The following is a 23,689-nucleotide window of genomic DNA, read 5'->3' as shown; positions in this document are numbered from 1 at the left end:
ACCGGAAGCACCGGCAATCGAGTCAATCACCGAGAGTAAAACCACGCGCGGATTTATTCGTCCTCTTCGCTACTAGCCGCGCATCCGCGTAAAGTTAACCGCGGTTCGCTCGCAAAACCCTGATAAATTGAATTTCAATTGCGAAAAGCGTATATGCGTGTCCCCGAAATGTAAATCTGGGACCGTGAGAAGCTTACCGCAGGGTGGATAAGCGAGTGAGCGCTCGATGGTCCACTTTCATGTGTATCGTCATCTCCTAGATTAGAGTTCATCAGAGCGGAGATCAAAGTGCAACGAGCTTATTTATGATGCATATTCAATTATATTTTAACAATTGTCAGCGTACATTGCCGCGTATAAACATAGGATTCTTCTTGTGCGTATCCACGACAGAAGAATACGAATTTCGAAACTGAAATTCCGAAATTTCGTCACCGTGCATCTCCTCTCTTCTAGTATTTCACGGGAACGCTCACATCGTCAACAGCATGTCGCACGCCGCTACGACAAACTCGTTACAGTATTAAGTACTCTCGGGAAATCTTTCTTTCGTGCCGCGTGCTTAACGAACGTTCTTAATGGAATTACCGCATTTGCGCTGCGCGGCGCAAGAATTTGCGGTTCGTTGCCCGTGGCATGTTAAGTGGCAGGCCGGCAATTGAATTTGAAGTCGCCGAGCCTGGGTCAGTTTATCGTGCTGCTTACCTACGTGTCGAACTGGGATAACTTCTCCTGGGCTACATGGATGGTGTGATCATGTCTCTCAGCGGTCGGCATTCTGAAATTAAACGTTGAATTGATCATTAATCACTGATACACGTTCGTATCGTATTATATTAACCTTCTGCCGGCAATATGAATTTTAATTATTCCGTCAATAATAGTGATCTTCATAAAACAGAACAAATTTGTTATTGTTCCGGATTATATAAAAATCGGAAAAAGTTCTATACTTGTCAAAACTGTAACAAATTTTTGCCATCATAAAAGTTAGATTTATATTACTTATTTTTTTTTTATAGATTTTAATTTATCTAACAAAATTCACAATTAAAATATTGATGGTGCCTTTAATTCATATAAAAAAAAAAGATAAATACATTAAACCGAGATTAGAGTTAATCTTACATTGATGAAACTAGGCCCTGGTCAGATATGTTTGCACATTATTTTCGAGAGAGTTTTCTCTACCATTTCTCTGACAAGTTAATTTTAATTTCGATTCAACTTATCCTTCAACTTTTTTTAATTTTAAAAATTAGAAAAAATGAAGAGTAAATTGAATCGAGATTAATCTACTGGTGGAAACGGTTATTAATCGGACGAGCATAGAAAATGTAGTAAAATACAAATAATTCGTGTTTAAAATTCTTCCACGAAGGAAGTGTTTATTTATTGCGAACATTTATTACTCCTCTCCTACCCAACAAAATTGTCCCATTTTACATCCGGAAATATCTGGTCATACTACTATAATTACAGTAGATAAGTTCTCGTTGGTAATTGTACGTTGTCATGGTCGAAGCAATACGCATTTTACGCGATGTTTTAATTTCCGCATATATACATATATGCATAGTCTCTGTACCTTTTAAATGATCAAATTAAAAGCTTGCGCTTTTTGGCGTTATCTGAAATTCCCGGGACATCTGCTCTCATTTTCCTTTGAGATCACCTCGTTAATACATAAGGGAAATGTAACATCGTCACCATAAAACGCCACTAAGGATCGTTTTCTATACATTACAACTGACGTCTCATTCACTTCCGTAGTTGAATCTCATCGCGTGAAAATTGGAAAAGTTCAAAGCGCTCGTCGTCGCCACTGGCGCGATGTTAAAGAGAACGAAAGAGCGGTTGGGGGCGGCAAAAGGGAAACTGCGGCGCGCCGAGGTCGAGAAGAGAGAGAGAGAGAGAGAGAGAGAGAGAGAGAGAGAGAGAGAGAGAGAGAGAGAGAGAGAGAGAGAGAAAGGAATGGAATGGAAAAAGCGTGGATGAGAGAAGCCGCGGGAGATATTGTTTCCGCGGCGTAGAGCGATTGCGTTCGATTTTACGGGACGCGGCAACTCGCGCGGAACGAATCTATTGTGCGAGAGGAGTTAAATCGTGTACCACCGTGGATTTAATATGCGCGAGTGCTAGGACCGTTCGAGTTGCACGTTACACGCCGCATACCGGTAACCTACTATCAGCGTGTGCCGGTCAATTTTAATCGGCCCGCCAGCCGGAACCCCCGGAAGCGAAAATGTCCGAAGTTTCGCGTGTACATTCAACCCAACTGGATGTTGGATCCACCGTCAAGATGTGCCCAGGGCGATTCAACTTGTAAATGCTTACACCGCGAACCGCGTTTGTAAGATAAAAGAGCTATTCTGTTTCCTTTACGCTGAAATTATACGAGATACCGTTATATTATTTCACACAGTTTCCTCCGTAAACTTGTATAATGTATAACATACGTACAAGTGCACACAGATGATATATTTCAGGTATTTCATAAAATTCCATTTTTAAGAAATGCATTAAATCGATATTTGAAGTATTAGTTACTTGCCATTTACATCGATTCTCAGATAATTCTCATTTGTGACATCATAACACAGTTGAATGCGCGTTTCTTTTGCATTCTGATAAGTGAGATAATTAGTGATGTATTCGAGAAAAACGAGACGAGAAAATACCAAGATTTAGGCTTGACAAAAACAAATAGTTGATACAATTTTCTCGTCTCGATGGACCGATATTCTCGCTTCTCAAGATTCCCGAATTTTATTTCGAGACATTCGAGAATATCGACTATTTCGTTTCATTTATTTGAAATATTTATATAACCAGGCAGCATATTATATAATTATAACTGTTATAAAGACGAGACGAGAGAAGGCGAGATGAGAAAAACAAATGATTCATGATAATCTCGGAAATGTTTCTTTTAATGACAAATTCTAAGACGATATTCCGAGATTCTTGTATCGAAATGCATCATTAACTGAGATTCAACTGAGTTTTTACCTTATAATCTGCACAAGATCGAGACTATGTGTTTTAGAGTTTCATAAACTTCAAAGTGAGACTATGAACCTCTGTTAACATGTGATAATTTTTTACTAAAGTAAGCAAGTAACGTTAATCTGACAGAGTATAAAATACTGAGCTCAGTTTCACTTGTGTGTAAATGGAAAGCAATTATTGTTGCTAATTCTCTCGCTGCGCTTACTTCATGAACGGCTGTCAGGTCATTACAAATTTTGATAGTTTTGTGTACCGAGAAGTTTTAATAATAAATGTAATATTAACCCTTCGTTGGTAAAGTTAGAATAAAAATGATCCCACGGTTCATTGACCCTACTAGTTAAAGCGTTTTTTGTTTAATTTAAAGTATAAATTTATAAAGTATAAACGTACGAAACTATATTTTTATCTATAAATTTTATCTATAAATAAACATAAGATAAAGTTTTATGTTATTATTTATTTCTTTCTTTCATTTTGTAAATTAATTAGATGAAAAATAAGTATGAGATCGAATCGACCCACCATACTGGATATATTCTAAAAGTTCACCTTACCAACGGAGGGTTTTATGCATTTAAAGGGATTCTAATGTGACAGAATTATCGACATCATAAGTTAGAAAGTTCTCCAAATTAATACAAATTGTCAAATCTTTTTACACAATTAAGGAGATACTGGCGTGACTGAACTTCGACGGAACCATCGTTCGAACTTATTACAACTTATACACATCATGTGATAGAAAAAATAAGACGTATTATTCTAATGAATGTGCACTCGTTTATAATAATCAGAAATTAATCGCAGATGCTAAAAAGCAATGTGGCTGCTAACAGTTGACGCTAAGTCAGCTGTCATTTTAAATTTGCAGTTGTGATCAACTATTGATTGGTTGCCTCCACACTGTTACTGCTATTATACGCAATAATACATCTTGTTTTCTTCCACCATGTGATTTATAATACATACGATTTATGAAACATCGATATAAATCTACTACTACATTAATATTACATGCACATATAACACAAAATTTTCACACATTTTTTTATCTTATATTAAAGCTCCTAGATTTATTTCTAAAAACACAGTATTGTTCTTTCATATAATCCCTAATCCGGACGAAGTTTGTTTTTTTATACATACAAAGCATAAAACTTTTATATAAAGCATACATATATGTTGTTACGAGTCAACCAAAAATTGATAACAAAACTGTAATTTTCCAATTTTTTTCATTTTTCATATAAAATCGTGCAGTTCGAACTACGCTATTGTCTATATTTTAATTCTGGAGATGGATTTTCAAACTGTAAAAGTAATGCATACGAAAAATTGATATAGAAATTATTGCATTCGATAAAGTAGATGACGTCAGTAATTCCTTTAAAGATAAAGATATTCATAAAAAAAGGTATAAAATGAGAAAAAATAAAATCGAAAAAAGTTGAAAAATTACAGATATCAATGCGATTTTAATTTTTTCGATTTTTTTCTCATTAAATCGACCTCTTCTTTTATTCTTATTTTGATTGCGTAAAAGAATTTTGCAATTTTTATAACCAAATTGGAAAACTTTCTAAATAAATGTTAATAATTCCATCATTTTAGGACCTCCTCAAATATTCAAATGTAATAAAAATAAAAAATCAGAGGCTAAATAACACGCGAAGCGCGCATCTGTCTAGTGTTAAAAAATAAAAAAAAGACATGTTTTTTTAATGTACGTGTAGTATCATTTCTCCATTCGTTATTATTTCACGGTACATTTCATACATTAATTAAATATTTTTTGTCATACTGACATCGCAAGATATATATATACGTTACGGTTAATTTGACATTTGAAACCTGATAATTTAACACAAAGATTTACTGATGTTTCCACTTAAATACCACAATGACGTATACGTAACATTTCGCTTAAATTAAGCACACGACATTTACTCAACATTCGTCTAAATTATTCGTCGAAATTCCTTTATAATTCATCCGTCGCGTGTTGTAATAATTTGCGCGAATCGAGGTCACATCCGTTTTCGCCGAAAGTCAAAATAAAGGAAAAACATTGGCAAGGAAGAGACAAGAAGTAGATGAACCTATCTCTGCTTGCTCGTTCAAAGCTGCCTCTTGTAAGGAATCGCGGACAATTGCTACTATAAGTAACTAATTATTCGCGACTATCCGGCTTCGCGAGCTGCAGTCAGTCAGTCCTTTGAGAGATGCGGAAGGTTCCTCTACGTGGGAAACCTTATAGTATTACTCTTCCGTCAGTTCCCTTCATGCTAGTTGGCGCAGGCTTTGCGACTTGGTGACGGTAACATTTATCCAAGTACCTGTCGGTACCTTCTTAATTGTGCTACAATTAACGTCGACAATCATCATGTGTGTGTGTTATACCATCATCTCATATTTATCAATTAATTTGTGAATACGGCGTAGGTGATGTGTCATGCTAGTCGACTTGCGCGCGCGGAATGTAGGCGAGTCGCACGAAATCGATAGGAACGAGCAGTTTCCTGTCGGGGCCATGCACCGTGGATGGTTACGTGCCTCCTCGAAGTTCGATGAAAAATTTATGAAGAGTCGGATTTACGAGAGGCGGCGGGCTCGCACGCTTAACGCGTGACGGTGGGAACGATGACGGTGGCGCGCAAGAGAGTGCTGGTTGAAGAAGAGAAAAACGTCGGCATACGAGGAACACAAAATTCTCCTCGTGCCGTCGTTGGCACGAAGGAGAGACGATGGAATTTTTATAACGACACGTTTTGCGCCCGGGATTATTTTAGGGACGTTCTCGCGGGAATTGAGCGTGGAAGAGGCGCCCGCGCACTTCTGCGGGAGTATTCGCGAGAGCTACTACCGGAAATGAATTCACCCGTCGACATCACGTACTTACGGTATTTTTTTTATGCCATGCGGTAGATCGCTAATGTGGAAAACATGTTATGAAAACTTGCGTACACAGGTGTATTACTTTTGGTGTTTTACTTATATCGATGAGATGGAGGAGGTTATTGCATGACATACCGCAACAGAAGTTTTTTTATATCCGCGATAATTGCATTTCGATCTTTTACACTGTTTTCGAAACATGTTGCAAACGCAAAAGCGTGTAAACACAAAACTTCGAGAGATAATCGATAAAACGCGAATTCGATTATGTTCCAATTGGCGAAAAACGAAACGCTACATAGAGAGTCAGTTGCTGGAAAAATGTCGAACTGATCGAATTGAATGAGTACTTCAATTGTAATTTGCAATTTTGATTCAAAATATCGAGCACGCGAATAACCTCGAAACTCTGCAAAAGATAATATCGTGAATTCGGTTAGTTTCTAACTGATGAAACACGACACAGGTCAATTAAAAAAAAAAGTCAAATCGGAATGGACTGCTTAAACTGTGTCATTTTGATAAAAATAGTATTAATTTATACGTACTTACATCTTTAAATAGCAATAAACACATTAATACACACACAATGAATGGTTTTGGAAGGACCTAAAGGTTTAACTAGATGTGGATTTAAAAATAATTTTGTTGGACTATCGAAATATTATATAAATTATGTAGAACGCTCAAAAATGCTTTACTAGAACATGAAAATTTTTATCAATACAACATTGATAATTGTATTGCAAAACAATTATTCAGATAGTCTAACAAAATCATTTTCAAATCTGCATTTGGCTAAAACTTTTTATTAGTAATCCTTCTTTCCATGTAATAATTGATAATATCCATAATAATGAATAACACTCATAATAACGGATAATTTGACTAAAATATATTAACATAATACATAAAAATTATAACTTTATGGTTATAGTGATATAAAACCTGACGCTCATAAATTCATAATGTCAGCTGTTTGAAATAACAAAGTTACATGAATAATGCAATATTCGATAGATTCTTCCTTCCTAACACGTCCTATATAAGATATTATAAAGGTGCTAACATGACAGACCGATACGGTTTTACGATACGGTGGAAAAACAATATAATACGCGCGTTTAATCGATTCGCCATTCTGGATTATACGTACAAGTACCAGTCGCGAGAACCGTTCTAGCATCGATTCTTTTTTGGCTTCGTCGTGCAATTCCATTTTAGCGCTATACATATACTGGTATACACCTCGAGGATTTCAGGATTATCCTAAATCCTTTGTTGCCTTGAAGGCAGAAGGATTTCTCGAGGACCAACGTCGACTAGGCGCCCTTCAAAGATTGCAACGAGGTTCCTGCAATCTCTCTCGAAACACCTTAGCATCTTTTGGTCCTCCAATAACAATGAAATAATTCTCCATATATCAAGTGTCTGAAAATTTGTGAATCAATTTCGATGGCCAACTTAGGATCAATATAAAAAGTGGACGCGGGATATGAATGGATTTCTCGTATATACGATATGCGTTCAAGATTGATTGCAATGCCTCTTGAGATTAACTTTCATTCGGAGTATTGAGATTCAGAGGAAATCTCTTGTCGAAGAACAAATCAGCGGGATGCCGGATAAGAAGCTGCGAGTTACATTAAATACCGGAACACTTAATGGCGGTTTGCCGGAGATGAAATCTTATGAATGAGCCCTATAGAGCGACACGACTTCCGTCGCGCGACGATTCTTCCGCCACATTTATCCCATCGTCGTGATATATACATCGAGACAACCGTGTCTCCGCCATTGGCGACCATTATCTCCTAATCACGCGGGCTTGCAGATACGGCCATTAAAACGTATTACGACCGTAACGTGTAGATATAACGTTCATTGCGACGCGCGGCCCGATACGCAGCAGAGTTCCTTTCCCGTCATTTGATACAACCTTATCGCTGCCAGGCTAACAATTATAGGACAAAAGGCTCTAGAGAGAGGATCTGTGTGGTTCGACGCGATCTCCAATTCGGAGGTTAACCGAAGCGCGTTCCGTCATTGTTTCACAGTGAGGATGGACTCTCATTGTTCTCGTGCAAGCGAACCCTGGCCGGGGTTATGCGCTTTCAACGGAACGAAGGTAAACGCTTCTAGGGATCCCGTGTGACACGGGGACCTTGGTAGACGACGAAGTGGTCGAACGTACGAGGTGTCTACCCTGAACCTCCGTATCCCATTGAGTCTCTCATTTGTAGCCACCTCGTACACATATAGGTCAGTACTCTCGAGATACGAAATAGTGCCGGCGGCGGAGCGTGGTGCTGAATTATTGAATCACTATGGCCCAGCCCATATCACCGCGCGCAGTAACAAGATTGTACGTCCGCCATTACGCTTCCCGTCCGGATAAATAGTGGTGGACCAGCCATCTGGAATCACCCTGCTGAGCGACCACTCCTGGATATCAGATCGAGAACCTCCAATTGCGTGAAAGGTCGCTTTGATTGCGATGATCTATGAAAGACGTTGCGTTAGATCACGATTGTAACTATTCGGAGGTTCGCATTTCCTGTCACACTTGATGTCAGTCCCGAGGACAGATGGATGTTGACAAGTACTGACGACTACTGATGACTGCAGTAATTCCATATTAAAACATGATTACTCAAGTATCTGATGTTTAAGAGAATGACAAGAAAATAAACAAGTTTGCAACAGATAATTAAGCGATGCAATGAAAAACCTGTAATTATTAGAAGAATTTCGTTAAAATTCATCTTGACCTTTCTCTCTTATGATCAATTAATGTAATTCATACTTTGCTTCGGAGGACCTAAGGTCCTTGAGCATCTTCTGTTGGAAATAGAATTTGAAAAAATTAAGCCAAAATCTTGCAAACAGACAATCGAATGGACAAGCGGACAAATAGATAGACGGAAGGATAGACGAAAGGATGGATAAATGGAATGGAAAGAATGGACATGGTCGGACCAACACTGAAATTATAAAGTAGATTGCTATGCTGCAACTTAATAAGTAAGAATAAATAGCGCAAGCAACGAGTTCTAGAAACTGAAAATTAATATTTATGATTAACATTGTTAAACAGGTCTAGGAACAAGATAAAGATGGTTGTGAAGAATCGATGGCGGTACATATCACATGCTATCGCGATGCTGTGAGTTGCTGCATTAGAGCGGAATTTAAAGAAAATATCGCAGTGTTTACACTGCTGATTTTAAGGAAGCATCAACGTCGCCTGTCGATATCTACGTTTTGTAAAACAATATCATTCGCCTAGATTCAATAACGAGTATAATCCTAATGTATTTTTTCTTTACATATAGTAATAATTTGTTAAAAATGTTTCTAAAGTGCAAAGTAGATAAATTAAAACATAACTAATCTAATTTAAATGATTTACATCATTTCTGAGAGAAGCTCTCAGCGATAAATATTATATTTTTTAAAATAATAAATTTAGTGTTTATTACTTACAATATTCATTATTTTCATATTATTAACAGCTTTTTAAGATTTTTACATTAATAATATTAAATTGCTTGTCAAAATTAATTTGTAATATTATTGCTTCATTTTCGGTTTAAAATTGTGTTTCAAGACAAAGAACAATAATTATTAGACACAAAATATCAGGCAAACATCAATCAGAGCTATTATAACCCAGCTATAATAGCTGGATTATAATAGCTCTGATTCATGTTTGTATTCTATTGAATTTTATTCAATACACAACACACAGCCAATAATACATTGTAATGATAAACAAAATATCATCTCGATTAAATATGGCATTTTTAGTCTTGTGTATTTAGTCTCCAGCGTTACTAATGTCAAAATAGCGTCGTTGTTAATAGTAATTTGCAAGTACCAGTTGAATTTACTGCGCTATGCCGGAGGCAATGATCGATGCACCTCAATGAAAACGTAATTATCAGATTGCTAGTAAACTGGCTTGGCATAGAGTTACAATAGAGAGACCAGAATAGCAACAAGAAAATGTTACTTGTAGATTTGGATATATCTGCGTTTACACATGACTAATTGTAACTTTATAATAGATATAGAGACGGAAGAGTCAGAGATCGTTACCGCTTAAAATATCACAAAAGATATAACAATATTATATATGCATGTAATATTAAATATTTTGTTCCCGCTCTTTTCTAGTATCCAAGTTTCAATATTGGTTTTATGTTAATTTCAACAAAAACAAAATATAATGTTTCCAAATAAACAATTTTGGGGATTAATTTCCTACAGTTCACTGCACAGGCATTAATTTGATGGAATTGGGGCATTAAAGATTATTATTTGTGTATTGTGCATCAAATACGTCAGAGAGAAACAAACAGCTGCCAAAATGTATAGGTTCAGTCCTGTGCATTGTTAAAGCTGAAGTGTTTATTTATTTATAATAATTAATTACGTATGTACCATGCTTTATATACGAAATACCACGTCATAAAAGAGCTCATCTTTTTCACATCGTGCTATGATTAATAATGCAATTCAGTAGATTTTAATATTTTTACATTTGTTAGAGGTAAAGCGTAATGAATTGGCATATAAACCGATAATATGCAAATCTGATAGAATAATTTGACTAACTGAATAATCCTGCATTAAAATGAAATAACGTATCGCTTTAAATATTCTCTGCTAATCTGTTCAGCACATTACTCATATATAAATACTATTAATCACTGACTATTAATTGAAAGATTTGAAATAGTATTTATCTATATGGAGAGCAATAGAAATTAGCTTCTCTCAAGAAAACAAGAAAAAAATTATCAATAACTTGGTATTCTGTTTTATTTTAGAACGAAAAATATAACATTTTTAAAAATGTACGAAGGTAGAAATCATTTATAAAAGATAATCTCACGCAACTTTATCTAATATAATAATCATATCACTAGTTTTTCAATTACAAAGAATAAAATTCTTTCATTTTTATAGTGGATGAGATTTATGCAAATTAAGATAAAAATAGTTTTGTGGCTTCAAGAATAAATCAAATATAAGTAAATTACTTATATTTATATAAATATTCGTAAATAGTTATCCATGATTGTTTTATTCAAATAACAATCGCGTAGATAAGCACAGAATCAAAATATAAAAATACCTTGTACTGTATGTACAAGAAAAGAAAGAAGTTTATTATTAAACTAAATACGAAAAATTAATAGATTTTTTACTTTTAAATCAGTATGACGTAGCATGTCATCGAGGCAAAGATGCATTTGTAAAATTATGTCGACATAAACACGAAGAGACCATGTAGAATTGTCATTTATACAAAACACGTATTATGAAATTATTCAGAATGAATTCCGATCGAAATTGTTCAATTACTTCCTATATATTTCTATTGTGTTTTAGATAAAACGAAATAATTCCGGTCGGAATCCATTTCGAACAATTTCATATATGTGTTCAGAATGATGACATATATAATATTATACATGATGACATATATAAATATAGAATAATCGTAAAAAATTTTTACGATTATAATCTATATTTAAATATTATCTGTCGTATATTTATAAATGTAGATCATAATTGTAAAACTAACATAAATACATACAGTACAATATCGATTTTTTTCGGAAAATATCTTTCCATCTAAAGCCGGATCCAAGCTGAGGAAATGAGCGTGAACAAACACGAATAAACAACTTGCTCATTGAAGCAAATTGTTCCTTCGTATTTGTTCACACTAGTTTGCTCAGCCTGGATCTGACTTAAGTCAATCTAAAAATTGCAAAAGAGCCGATGGAATTGTATTTTATTCAGAATAATGCCTGCGGAGATTAATTAAAGCTGAAAACGCTTCGTCGATTTACAGAGTAAATCATGCGACAAATATTTTATCCTTTGAATTCATGAATTCTCGATTTCGTGCTTGTTTTACTTCATTTAAATGAGGCACTACGTGGATCGATATCGTCAGGTGCGTTGTCTCAACATACAAGGCTTTATATTCGTATGGTGTTCACGCTACAAAATGTATCCGAGTAAATATCCGTCAACGTGGCTGCAAATGCAAAAAATACGAGATGACACATGAATAATTAGCGTGGAAAAATGGTAACATAACACGCTATGTAGATATATAGGGTGTCCCATAACGACTGTAATAACGCTAAGAGTTATAGATTCCTGAGATCATTTTGAGGCGAAAATTCTAATACCAAAATGTATATTGGTTATAATAGTTTTAAATGTGATTATAATAGTTTTTTAATTACAAGCATTTGAAGTTAGGGAATCACATCGTCTAAAATTTGCGCGTTAAAATTTGGGCGTGGTACAGCGCAAAATGCTAAACGCAAAAGCTAATTGTAGTCTTTTGTTAATATTGATATAAAGATTACGCGAATGTGTAATCTTAGATAAAATTATTGATATTTATTATATTAAAAGATTATAGCCTCGACGTTTTGGTTACGATTTTCGGGTCTTAAAATGAATCTTAAGAATCTCCCCTTAAGCATTGTTACGAGACACCTTGTATATGACAGATGCGTGATTCGTATCGGTGGTAACTATATCAACGACAATAAAAAAAAGAATTAAAGAGTTCTTAACAGAGATAATACTATTTTAGTATAATTAAACGCGACTTCGCTTTATGTTAAAATCGGCACGGTAGTTAGCTGCCACATTCTTGTTCCAAGATACGACTTCGCGGTGTTGGCTTCTATTGATTCATGCCGGCTGATCCCACCGCAGGGTGAAGACGTAATACGATCGAGAAAAAGAAATAGAATACTCGTACTCTGTCGTCGCATGTACATTAATGGAGAAGCCAAAGAGGCACAAAAATGGTCTTGAGCGTAATAGACAACATTCACGCAGGCATTGCGTTATTTTTTTCATTTAGGATATTCTGACAATTGTAAATCAAACGAAAAGGAGCGATAAAAAATAAATCTTATAAAAAATAAGTTGAAAATGTAAGGAACCTTTTCATATAAAGGTTTGTTTTTAGATAATATTTCCAACAGTTTATAAAGTAATAAAATCCATCGTGCGTGAATTTTTATTGTGTATTTTCAATTATCCAATACAATAAACACAAACACGAAACAGAGATAGTAGTCTGTAACGAAATTTACAATATTAAATCGAGAAATAGTATCCAGTGAATATTTAATTAAAATTGATTTTTCCTAAAATAAAATCTCATGTAAAAAAATTAATTCTACGTTTTCAACTTATTATATCATGTAAAATCACTTCCCCTCCCCCCTTGCTGGTATACCATAATTTCCGAAACCTATATGTAACTTATATAGAATCTGCAATTGCCCACCAGAAACCCGTCGTACAATGTCGTGTCCCGTGATCCCGAATGTATTCGCGACGTATAATGAAAGAGTATTTGTGCAATCTGGTTATTTTACTGATTGTGAGTGCAATCCTGACACCTATCTCTACAATATCCTCTTTGTTTTATCCGCTCTTCCTGACTTATCCCCGAGATATCTCTCGGTTCGCCTTACAACTTTTCCCAAGATAATTCTTAGTTTGCAATTCTGACTCTTCCTCCGTACAACGATTTATTTGAATTTTAGTCTCCCCGCTCTACAGTTATTATATTAGTAGATTTACATAAATATACATATATGACACATAATAATCGTTGCTTATAAAAACTGATTTCTTCTCTAAGAAATTGGATTTAATTTCTAAACATGAGCGCATGCAATAAATCTTCGATTTGATCATATTAAAAAATGTAATAATAAAAATAATTAATTTCTATTAATTATTTCGTTGAATATATAAATTTTAAACTTAAATTAGCATGAATCTTTTTTATACGAAGCATCAAAATAGAAAAACGATCTGTTTGTTTCGTATCCAGTTGACCCAGTTTATATTCTATGTAGAAAATCGTTCGTGTAAACACGAGCGTATACAATATGTATAGAAATTGTATAGAAGTAATTTCAAATTTTTCGATATCCCGATTGGAATGCTCGACAAATATTTATCGATCTATTTCAAGTAGCAGTATGAAAAATATTTAAAAAGAAATATTTGTATGCTTTAAATTTACGCATTCTAATGTTTCCAAAATATTCAAAACGTTTCTAAAAACAATTGATTTCATAAATCAATAAAATATAAATAAAACAAGGACATATACATACATATATTATAAGAAAAATATATTTGACCGTATCTTTTAATACAGAATTTCTCAACTTTCTTGTTTTATGATTAAATACATTCATGATAGAATCAAGAGAGGGTAAGTTAATTAATTTTTTGTCGCGTGCACGTTTTCAGCTCGTCTGGGAATGCGTGCTCGTACACCTAACTGACTGATGAAGGCTTTTAAAAAGCATTTAGCAGTGCCGTCCAGGTCCCTCATTCATTTCGCCGCATTCCAAACGACAGAGAGTTTCTGGAGGAGATTTCGCGTCGTTTGACGGAAGAAATTCGTTTGCGACTTAGCTTTCGTTTTTTCCTTCCACTAACCTCGAAGCAGGAACCCACAGCGAAGAAGTAATAAAGAACCTGTCGGGAATTTGGTAGCCATTCTTCTTCATTGGCGTACTCTATTTCCCGCGGTTCGCCACAATCTCTTGCAGTGATTTCGATATCGCAATTCACTCTCCTTTCCTCCCCCCCTCTCTCTCTCTCTCTCTCTCTCTCTCTCGCTAGCTCGCTCTTACTACCATCTCACTCTCCATAATTCTTATTTTATTCGCCAGGATAGATCAATTTTCTTTGATTTCTGAAACGTTCTCGATATCTGTCCGCGTTTCCAACACGAACAGAAATACATACATCTGAAATGATCGAGAGGGAAGTGACAGTTCGATGGAGGCGTGGTTACCCATCGTATTGGAGAAATTGATCGACTGCCGAGGACGTCTCATTAATCTATTGCCAATAACGTGCACGACACTTTAAAGGTGGAGACGATTGCGTCCCGAATTCAATCAGTTTCAATTACGTTATGATGCGAAAGTTAATCAATAATCGCAAAATGTATTTTATAACATTTATTGAACGATGATAACGTTTTGTCGTTTATATATAATTTTAAATTTGATAAAGCTGAATAAGCAAGTTTATTATTATAATAATTTAATAATAATTATATTCTATTAAATAAATAAATAATGCATTATTTTTTACAAAATTTAATATTTATTGTCGAAATCATGAAAGTAATTATTATTCTTCAATACTTTTCTCTACCTTTCAAGCGAATTATAAATTCCAACTCGATAGAAAGACTGGTCTTTACTGAAGAAAGATTCATTAAACTATTTTCTTATTTTTTCGACATTTCTGAATTTTTGTCGGACGAAGTATGCTGCGCGTCGAAATGATAATCTAATGGCGTTATGTCCGGCAAGTACGCCAGGTGCGGTAAAATATCCCAGCCAAGTTGCAATAGTGTACCTTTGATCAATTTCACCACATGAGGCCGAACAAATACTCATTTTGGCCTCATGTGGCGAAATTGGTCAAAGATATACTATTACAACTTGACTGGGATATTTTGCCGCACACGGCGTACTGATCACCGGACATCACGCCTTCAAATGATCATTTGTTCCGAATGTAGCACGCCTTGTCTAACAAAAAATTTAGAAACGTTTAAAGAAATAAGAAAATGGTTTGATGAATTCATTGCAAGTAAGAACAGTCTTTTTATCGAATTGGAATCCGTAATTTGCTTGAGGGATGAAGAAAAGTGTTGAAAAATAATGGGGATCACTTTCATAATTAGATATGTTTCGACAATGTTGAATTCTATAAACTATGGATTATTTATACACCTAATATATTGATGAGAAAATAATATATATTGCCTTCTGCAATCGTGACAAATATTTAGGACTTAATTTTTTTAATTTTAAAATGATACACTTTATTACATGCTAAAATTTACAAATAAAACCAAGTTCTAAATTTTTCATAGTTGCAGATTATATGTACAATATTTTCTTTTCGCTAAGTGATTAAAAATTATTTGACAATACACGATGAAAACAGGAATAACTTCGTAAAGCAAAGATTTTATTTCTGTACGTTTAAACGAATGCGAGAACGCCACGCAATCCTCGATGTAAAGTTAGAGAAATACGTCGTTCAACTCTTACAGTATAATTCTCTTTATCGTTGCAAGGCACCCACTCGTGATACTCTTGCAATCCTCTGCTTTAAGGCTCTAACATAAAATTATTGTTACGGTACGTACAATGCAAACTTGGAAGAACGCGAAAGTGTAATAACCGCTGTTGGTATATTACAGAGTAAACAAAATCCTTGTTATTGTAAGGAATATAAGAAGCAGTTAGTATTTCTGAAACTGTCATTATTATTTCTGTACAACTGTGATTCACCCTGATATAGAAGAATTGAATTGCTTATACTTTATGTATAATATTCCTAATCAATTTTATAATTTAAAGATGTTAACTTTGAAGTACAATCTAGATATACAGTCAGTATTTATACCGATAGGTTTTTAACATGGATGTCAACATTTCTTTAAAAATACGCGGAGCCACGTTACACATTTTATATAAAATGTTTTATATAATCTCGCACATTTCGAATAGTATGGTTTTCAACAAAGCTCTATTTCGCCTGCTATTAAAGAGACTGCACAACATAACGGGGATATCCTGTATGAATGCTTGACCAGTTGAATTAATCTCTGTTCATCGGATAATGTTGTTTATTCGCGTTAATAACGGATCATAGTATGAAGTTAAAAATAAGGCTGCACGAAAAATTTCGCATTATTAACATGATGAAACAATTTAATAGATGGAATCAAATTTGGAATCAAATAGATGGAATACATTCAATAATACTGTGATCATAAAATTAATTTAATTTTTATAAATTCAATCGACTGAATGGATCCATCAAAATTTGCTTTATTATTTTATTGTGATTTTTTTTCTATTATATATAATGTACGTATACTATATTTATTCTTTGCACACTGCACAGTCCCCAAAATCTATCTGCATTTATAAAAAATTTGAGATATTTGATCTTAAAATTCAATTTATTATATAACTTTAATTTATTTTATATATATATATATATATATATATATATATATACACACAATAATTTGATTTAAATTATAAAAATATTTGTCGGATTATTATACTACTTCGAAAACTTACAACTTTCTTTATAAAAAAAATTCTTCTTTATTACAACCTTACATAGGTATTTTAGGCATTGTGTTAATTAATTTTTTCCGCGCACTTAATAATTTTTTTTTTTTTACAGGCACTTTGGAAACACTATCAGAGCAAACGATCCATAAACCCATTTCTTACGCGTTTATAATTTAGAGATTTTTAATGAAAAAAATTGTAAATTTGACAAGAAACATATCAAATCATGATAGATATATTTTTGTTATTTTATCGTTTAAAAAATTATATTGTCGCCAAGATAAAAAAATTACACAAAAAAATATATTTTATTTTTAAAAATATCAGTAAACTTATAAACGATAATGTATTCTATCAGTTTAATGCTAAAAACAGAGAAGTGTTATGGTTCTGCTCGGCGGGTTTTTCAGTACAGCCTTAATTGCGCCACTTCATTCTGTAGAGATAAGAGTTGACGCCCGCGTTCATTTGTTTGTTCTTTGTACCAGAGAGGATTCGCTTACGAATTTTCATTTAATACGCATTTAGCTTCGTGGGAGCGGAAGACCAGAAGTAGATCGCGAAAAGTTATCTTCCCACTTGCGTCTCTCGACCGACGAGAGCCTGCAGGCATCGCCGTTTCAATTGGGCGGCTCTTCAATAGAAAGCCGGGCTTTTCTGCTGTTTATCTGTCGGTGCCGTGCACACAGCCGTATTTGGCGGAAGATAGGAAGGAGAAGGGGAGGCTAAGCTGTATCGAGCGCGGGAAACAGCTTATTTGGCATCGTCGGCGCCCGGGAATTCACTTCGTTCTCAAATAAAATGCCACTCACCACGTCGCCAGGACACCAGGCGAATTGCACGATGAACGAACAAGTCTCTGCCTCTCTCCCCCATCCTCCCCCTACACCCCCAATAAAGTTCAGCGAACTGCACGCACGTGAAGCGCACGGTGAAAAGCGTGTGCAACCCTCGTTGGATACCTGTTGACGCCGGTGAGACGATCGCGTGGAGATAAGGACGAAAACGAATTACTGCCTCCTCGAGCGAACAATGTCGAAATACTCCGAGGTAGTGCGTTTATAAGAGATACAAGCTCCGGGCTTTATTACTTTTTCTCCGTAGAGAAGCCAACGTTGCTTGACGCTTGGATCACCGAGATATGCGATATGTGTCGGTGGAACTTCTATCCGTTATGGATATCAAAAGAATGATATTGAATGCTTTGTTTCTCATCGCGCTGTTTCGCGAAGCGGGATGGAAGCGTGAGAAATATTAATAAATTCCGCTGTACCAATGAATTATATCATACTTTGCGTTTAATAAAGAATTTCAAGATTATAATCGTCATGTTTTTTGAAAAAATATAGATAGAATATAATGAGATATCATGGATAGATACCAGTAAAATATAATGAGATATCGTACGTTTTTCGCAAAGTCGTTATATTAAAACATATCATTTAGTAGTTAATTATAGTAGCCGTCAAAAAGAAAAAAAATTAAAAGAAATTTATTTCATGGTGAGGTTTAACCTTGTTTTACTTCGCTTCGTGTGAATGATTAAATATAGGTATGTTGCATTTAACTTGTGTTATAATCCAATCCGTCAACTTTATTCAACGAGATGTGTGTGTATATCTGAAATTTTTTGCGGTATTTTGCTTTTTTGCGCGTACTTCTGTCAGAAGCATCTGCCGGTTAAAATATTTTAACGCTTCTCTCTTGGCTTTTCTATCAAGGCACGATCCACTTTTCTGTGTTATTATTTCATTTAAAAATATTTTCAAAATTCGTGCTGATTATTTACAGGTTGTTTATTTTGAATACTATAACCAACTTAAGTATTCGCTCCAGTTTTAAATAAATAATCGATAAATCTCTGATGCAAGTTTGCGCACTGAAACAAGAATCTGGAAATAGCTACTAATATAACCAAAAATAATTTTATTTTCCTATAAATATTACTAAATGTGGTTCTTCATATTATTATACTTAATAATACTAAATATTTATATGAAAATAAAGTAACTAAATTTAATTGGCATTATTTCATTTGATAGATATTATCAGACTCTTTTTATAGAAAAGATAACGTGACGCAGTTAATTTTTTTCTGTCAAACATTAAAATATTGCGATGAAGCAAGATTCTCACTGCGATGAAAATGTGAGAGATCCGACGAAGATGAGTCGACAAATGCAGTTGTATATATGCATCGGAGTTAAAGCCACCTTAAAGAATGTAATCCGAACGCGTAATAAGTTTATCTCTCTTCCGTTTTCTCTGCTCGACGACAACGTGCGTTTGCATGTTCCAGAAATACGAGGAGATCTAACACCACTCGACCGTCCATCCGCGAGCGCCTAATGGATTCAGGTGAAATTATCCTCGCGGAATACCAAATGAGCGGTAAGGACTATCGTATAATTCAGACTCGTGGGTATTAGGTGTACCCATTTAACGTCACGTCCCTTCCGTTTAAACGCGACGCCGTAGCTTTCGGTTCTCTGGAGAATTGTACCACAACGAGAGAGAGAGAGCGAGAGAGAGAGAGAGGAGAGAGGAGAAAGGGAGGGAAAGGGACACATTTGAGCAGACGACGGGTGTCCGAAGGGATGAAGACGTGGGCAATCGGCCAAACTAGGGCTCCAGAGTGTGCTTTATGCTCTTAGCTCTGACTTCTGCCAGGCTAATCGACCTTCACTCACTAAACTAACGTGTAACAACCGCGAAACGACCTGTTTCAGCGCTGAGATTTGGCATTAGTCGACGAGAAATCACGGCAACATCCACCGAACTTTCAATAGCGACAATTGACGTAATTATGGGACTATACTGTCCATTATCAAATATAACGAACTTTCTAAGAACAAGCGCTGCATTTTTATTCGATTATTGTCCTCCACATTTATTAAAATGCTTGGGTATGTATATCATTTAACCTTGTTAAGGGAATATCAATAATTTAATTAAATAGAAAAATGTATACATGACTAATATGAATTATGATCTTTCAATGAAGTAACAATGTCAAAATTGTCGAATTTGCATTAAAGAGATATTGAATGACAAGAGCGATGATGTTGCGCGATAAACTTTGCTGTTTTGATCAAAAGAGTACTGAGAGATATATTGCTTGCAGCGTGGAAAATATAAAGAAAAAGACGAAGAAAGAAAGAGCGAGATGAATATCGTAGGATAATAAGGTGCCGAGTGAGAGGATGAAAAATAGTTGTGAATGATGAAAGAAAGAAAAAAATGTGGAAAACTGTAGGGCAAGAAATGGCAGGCATCGTGGATGAGACGGCAGAAACTTTAAATTGGTGAAACTCCGGAAAAACGTTCGTACGAACAAAGGCGAGCGGAACAATGCCGAAAATCCGGTAATCGAAAAGATTCGCGTTTTCAGTGGGAATGGCTTCGTCGGCCAACCAAACGATCCCCAATTACAGTTCCTCTTTTATCACCTTACATTTCCGCCCGCGTTCTGTAACTATAGTACTTTTTTCCCCTTATTTGTTAGAATTTGTCTCGAGTTTCCATTTCAATCCTAATTAAACAGCGTCATTATCCAATCTTGCAATCCATTAACAAAAACAATTCATGATTTGAAAGAGGCGATTCCTCGCTATATAGAGATAATGATACTAAAGAAGAGGAAGGAAAGGCAGCAGATAAAAAATTCGATACGAAGTGAGATTTCCGATAATTTACTAATCAGAATTTCATGTTCCAATAATGCAATTGTTTGCATTTTCGATTAAAAGTTAAATGACACTAGACAGACTTTTGTTTCGTGTAAGTTCTCATAATTTATGGAATGTTATTTCAAGAACGCAGCAAGACCTGTTTATGTCATAGAAAAGTTTCGTCTTTATTTTACGATAATTCGTTATAGGTACTTCGATCACGAGTAATAGCAAATCTCCAAGTTGCTCGTTTAAGCTTGACGCTAGATTAGAACTTGGAGAACATCACGACCAGCGCGCTCGATTAGTTAATTTATGTTCCAACGTATCACGATGTTACGTGATGCGACGGTTCGGTGATGGGGACGTTAAATGTAATTAACGACTGCTCCGTAAACGGGAATAACGCTTAGGTCATCGTACCGTTCAAGCTACTAACTCAAAGTCCGAGTTACCTTTCTATTCGCAAATGGATTGTTAACGAAGTGCGTCGCCATAGCATTGTCAATTACTCATGTCAATACTACTCCACGAATTGCAGATTTAAACATTCGAACATTTCAAGATACTATTGATTGATATAATCATTTTTTAATGAAACGAAAGTTCTTAACAAAACAATGACCCGATTATATTTTTATATTTATGGATTGACTCTCTGCAATATTTCAATATGCATGTAAAGTGGCGCACAAAATATTTATTAATACCATTTGATTTATTATATATATAACACATTAATTTTTAATGAAATTCGTACAGCAGCATAGAATTAATTATCCATACCTGAAAATTGGATAAATAGCATGATATTTCGTGCGCTATTCTGTATTTTTTTTTATTCTCATCGCATGTATATTACGTAGATAAAACATAAATTCTCGTTTATTATTTTGTGATGATTGCAGTCCATATACTCGAATTAAACAGTGAACAATGCCGTCAAAGTATCGTGTCATTTATTGTACAAAAATATGTTTCTGAATTCGACTGACTTTTCTTTACAATTCGTCAATTTTATGTATTTAAAGCCTCGAATCTAACGTGAATCAATTTCAGGATCGAGAAATAATTCATTACTTGTATATACAGTTTTATACAATAATAACTGTAATTTAATTAGGTTTCTTTTTTCCATAATTTAACTTATTATTTTTCTACAATTTAACTTAGCGTTAATTAAATACTTTTGGTAACTGATATATAAATAGTTTATATTTTAAATTTATCATAAATTGAGTACTGAGATAGAAAAATATTTTAGAGATAGAAAAATATTTTAGTATATATTTTTCATCATAAATTAAGATAGGAAGATATTTTATAAACACATTTAATATTGATATCAAAATTTTGATTCCAAGTGTATATTAATCATAAATAATGTAGCGTAATCGCGAATGTTTAATGCATATAAGAAATAAAATAATAAAAAAATGTTAGAAATGTACAAGATTCTTTTTTTTAAATTAACAAAGTAAAAAGTTACAAAGAGATTAACAGAAAAGTGACGACTCGTAACTTTTTATAGCTATAACTATAACGTGTTTCAGAATCAGTAACTTGTAACGGTAACTAGTTATCTTTTTAGAGAAAAAAAAATGTAACTGTAACTAGTTACTTTTTTTACGAAGTAGCTTTCCAATCCTGGATCAATTCCTCCGATATTCACAGCATATTTCCCTTCACGGGTAAATGATCTATATTGACATGTGTACGCGCGGCGCGTGTAAGTACAACAAGCACGAGGGAGTACATATTACACACACTCACACTCACGCTCTACGTCACTCCTGTGCATTCGCGAATATTGAATATTCTAATTACCGGCTCTCTATTTCATTTCCCACTGGATTACTGACGATATCTGCATGTCGTTGCAGCGCGAGCTCCGTTTTCGCGTCTATACTCCCTCGCCGTGGTTTTTCCCTGCGCCACTGTGTTTTTCACGTGCTTGCATACATTTCCGCGATCTCACAAAAAGGAGTCTCGGTTACGTTTCAGTTCACAACCCCCGTTATTTTCTGAGTTATTATTGTCCTGTGTTAACAATGGCTGTTCGCGCGAACGGATATATGTGTTCATGCACGCGGAATTCGCAGAAATTTCGTAATTTATCGTTTGACTTTATTCGTATAACTGTGCAGTCAGTGTTAATCTATTCTAAACAATCGAAATCTTTACGTTTAACGCAAGTCTAACGGCTTTGGACAGAGGATTCAAAGCAGATCAAAAGTAGTGCTCTATATACTGATATGTGTCTTCCGATAAGGACGTTGACATTTTGATGGCAGTTACTATTTCACGATAAAATTTATTAATAAAATCTATTCTTTTCGAACATACCCGTTGTCTTAAGACAGGACGGATATTATTCACACAGGTTGAAATGATATTAAATTGATTAAACATAGTAAATATGATGGACATGCATACAAGATAAACATATTTAACCTTTCCGTAAATATACACTTTCATATTCTACGCAATCTGTTTCCTATTTCACATTTCGTTGCAATATTTGTTTATTTACTTTGTAATAACTTTGCAATAAAGCAGGATGCAACTATAGCATTTGATTTGCTCCTTTCAAACTATGCTTCTACATATGCAATACCGTAATCCGAAAGCAATAGGCACAGTTAGGCATCAAATGCTGTCTAATTTACCTATTTTGCGAGACGTTCGACCAACGTTAATAATGATGTATCCGTGTCTGGAAATTTAATTGTAACCACGTACGCATAATAAAGCAAATTGATATCCCATTCAATCAGAGATATCCCTAGTAGATGTGGTTCATTGAGTCTACAGTCATACATACTATTTGCAAGTAACATAGATGTTACTATTTGCAAGTAACATAGATGTTATATATTGCAATTACGTGATAGTATTAGATTTACTGTAACC

General features: G+C 34.6%; 1 protein-coding gene across 2 annotated transcripts in view; it reads right to left on the bottom strand.

Moving 5' to 3' along the window:
* Nucleotides 1-23,689, bottom strand: part of kek5 (leucine-rich repeat, immunoglobulin-like domain-containing kekkon 5 protein) — a 116,577-nt gene that overhangs the window by 60,099 nt on the left and 32,789 nt on the right. For both annotated transcript variants that reach the window (XM_087416491.1, XM_011065069.2), the window contains exon 2: nt 706-778. The gene's annotated coding sequence lies outside the window, so the exon portion shown is untranslated. The remainder of the gene's footprint in view (nt 1-705; nt 779-23,689) is intronic.

The sequence above is a fragment of the Acromyrmex echinatior genome, unplaced genomic scaffold, assembly GCF_024713525.1.
Source record: "Acromyrmex echinatior isolate Ae372 unplaced genomic scaffold, ASM2471352v2 Scaffold25, whole genome shotgun sequence".
NCBI classification, from domain to species: domain Eukaryota; kingdom Metazoa; phylum Arthropoda; class Insecta; order Hymenoptera; family Formicidae; genus Acromyrmex; species Acromyrmex echinatior.
The sequence above is the reverse complement of the archived record's forward strand: the minus strand, read 5'-3'. Positions and strand labels throughout refer to the sequence as shown.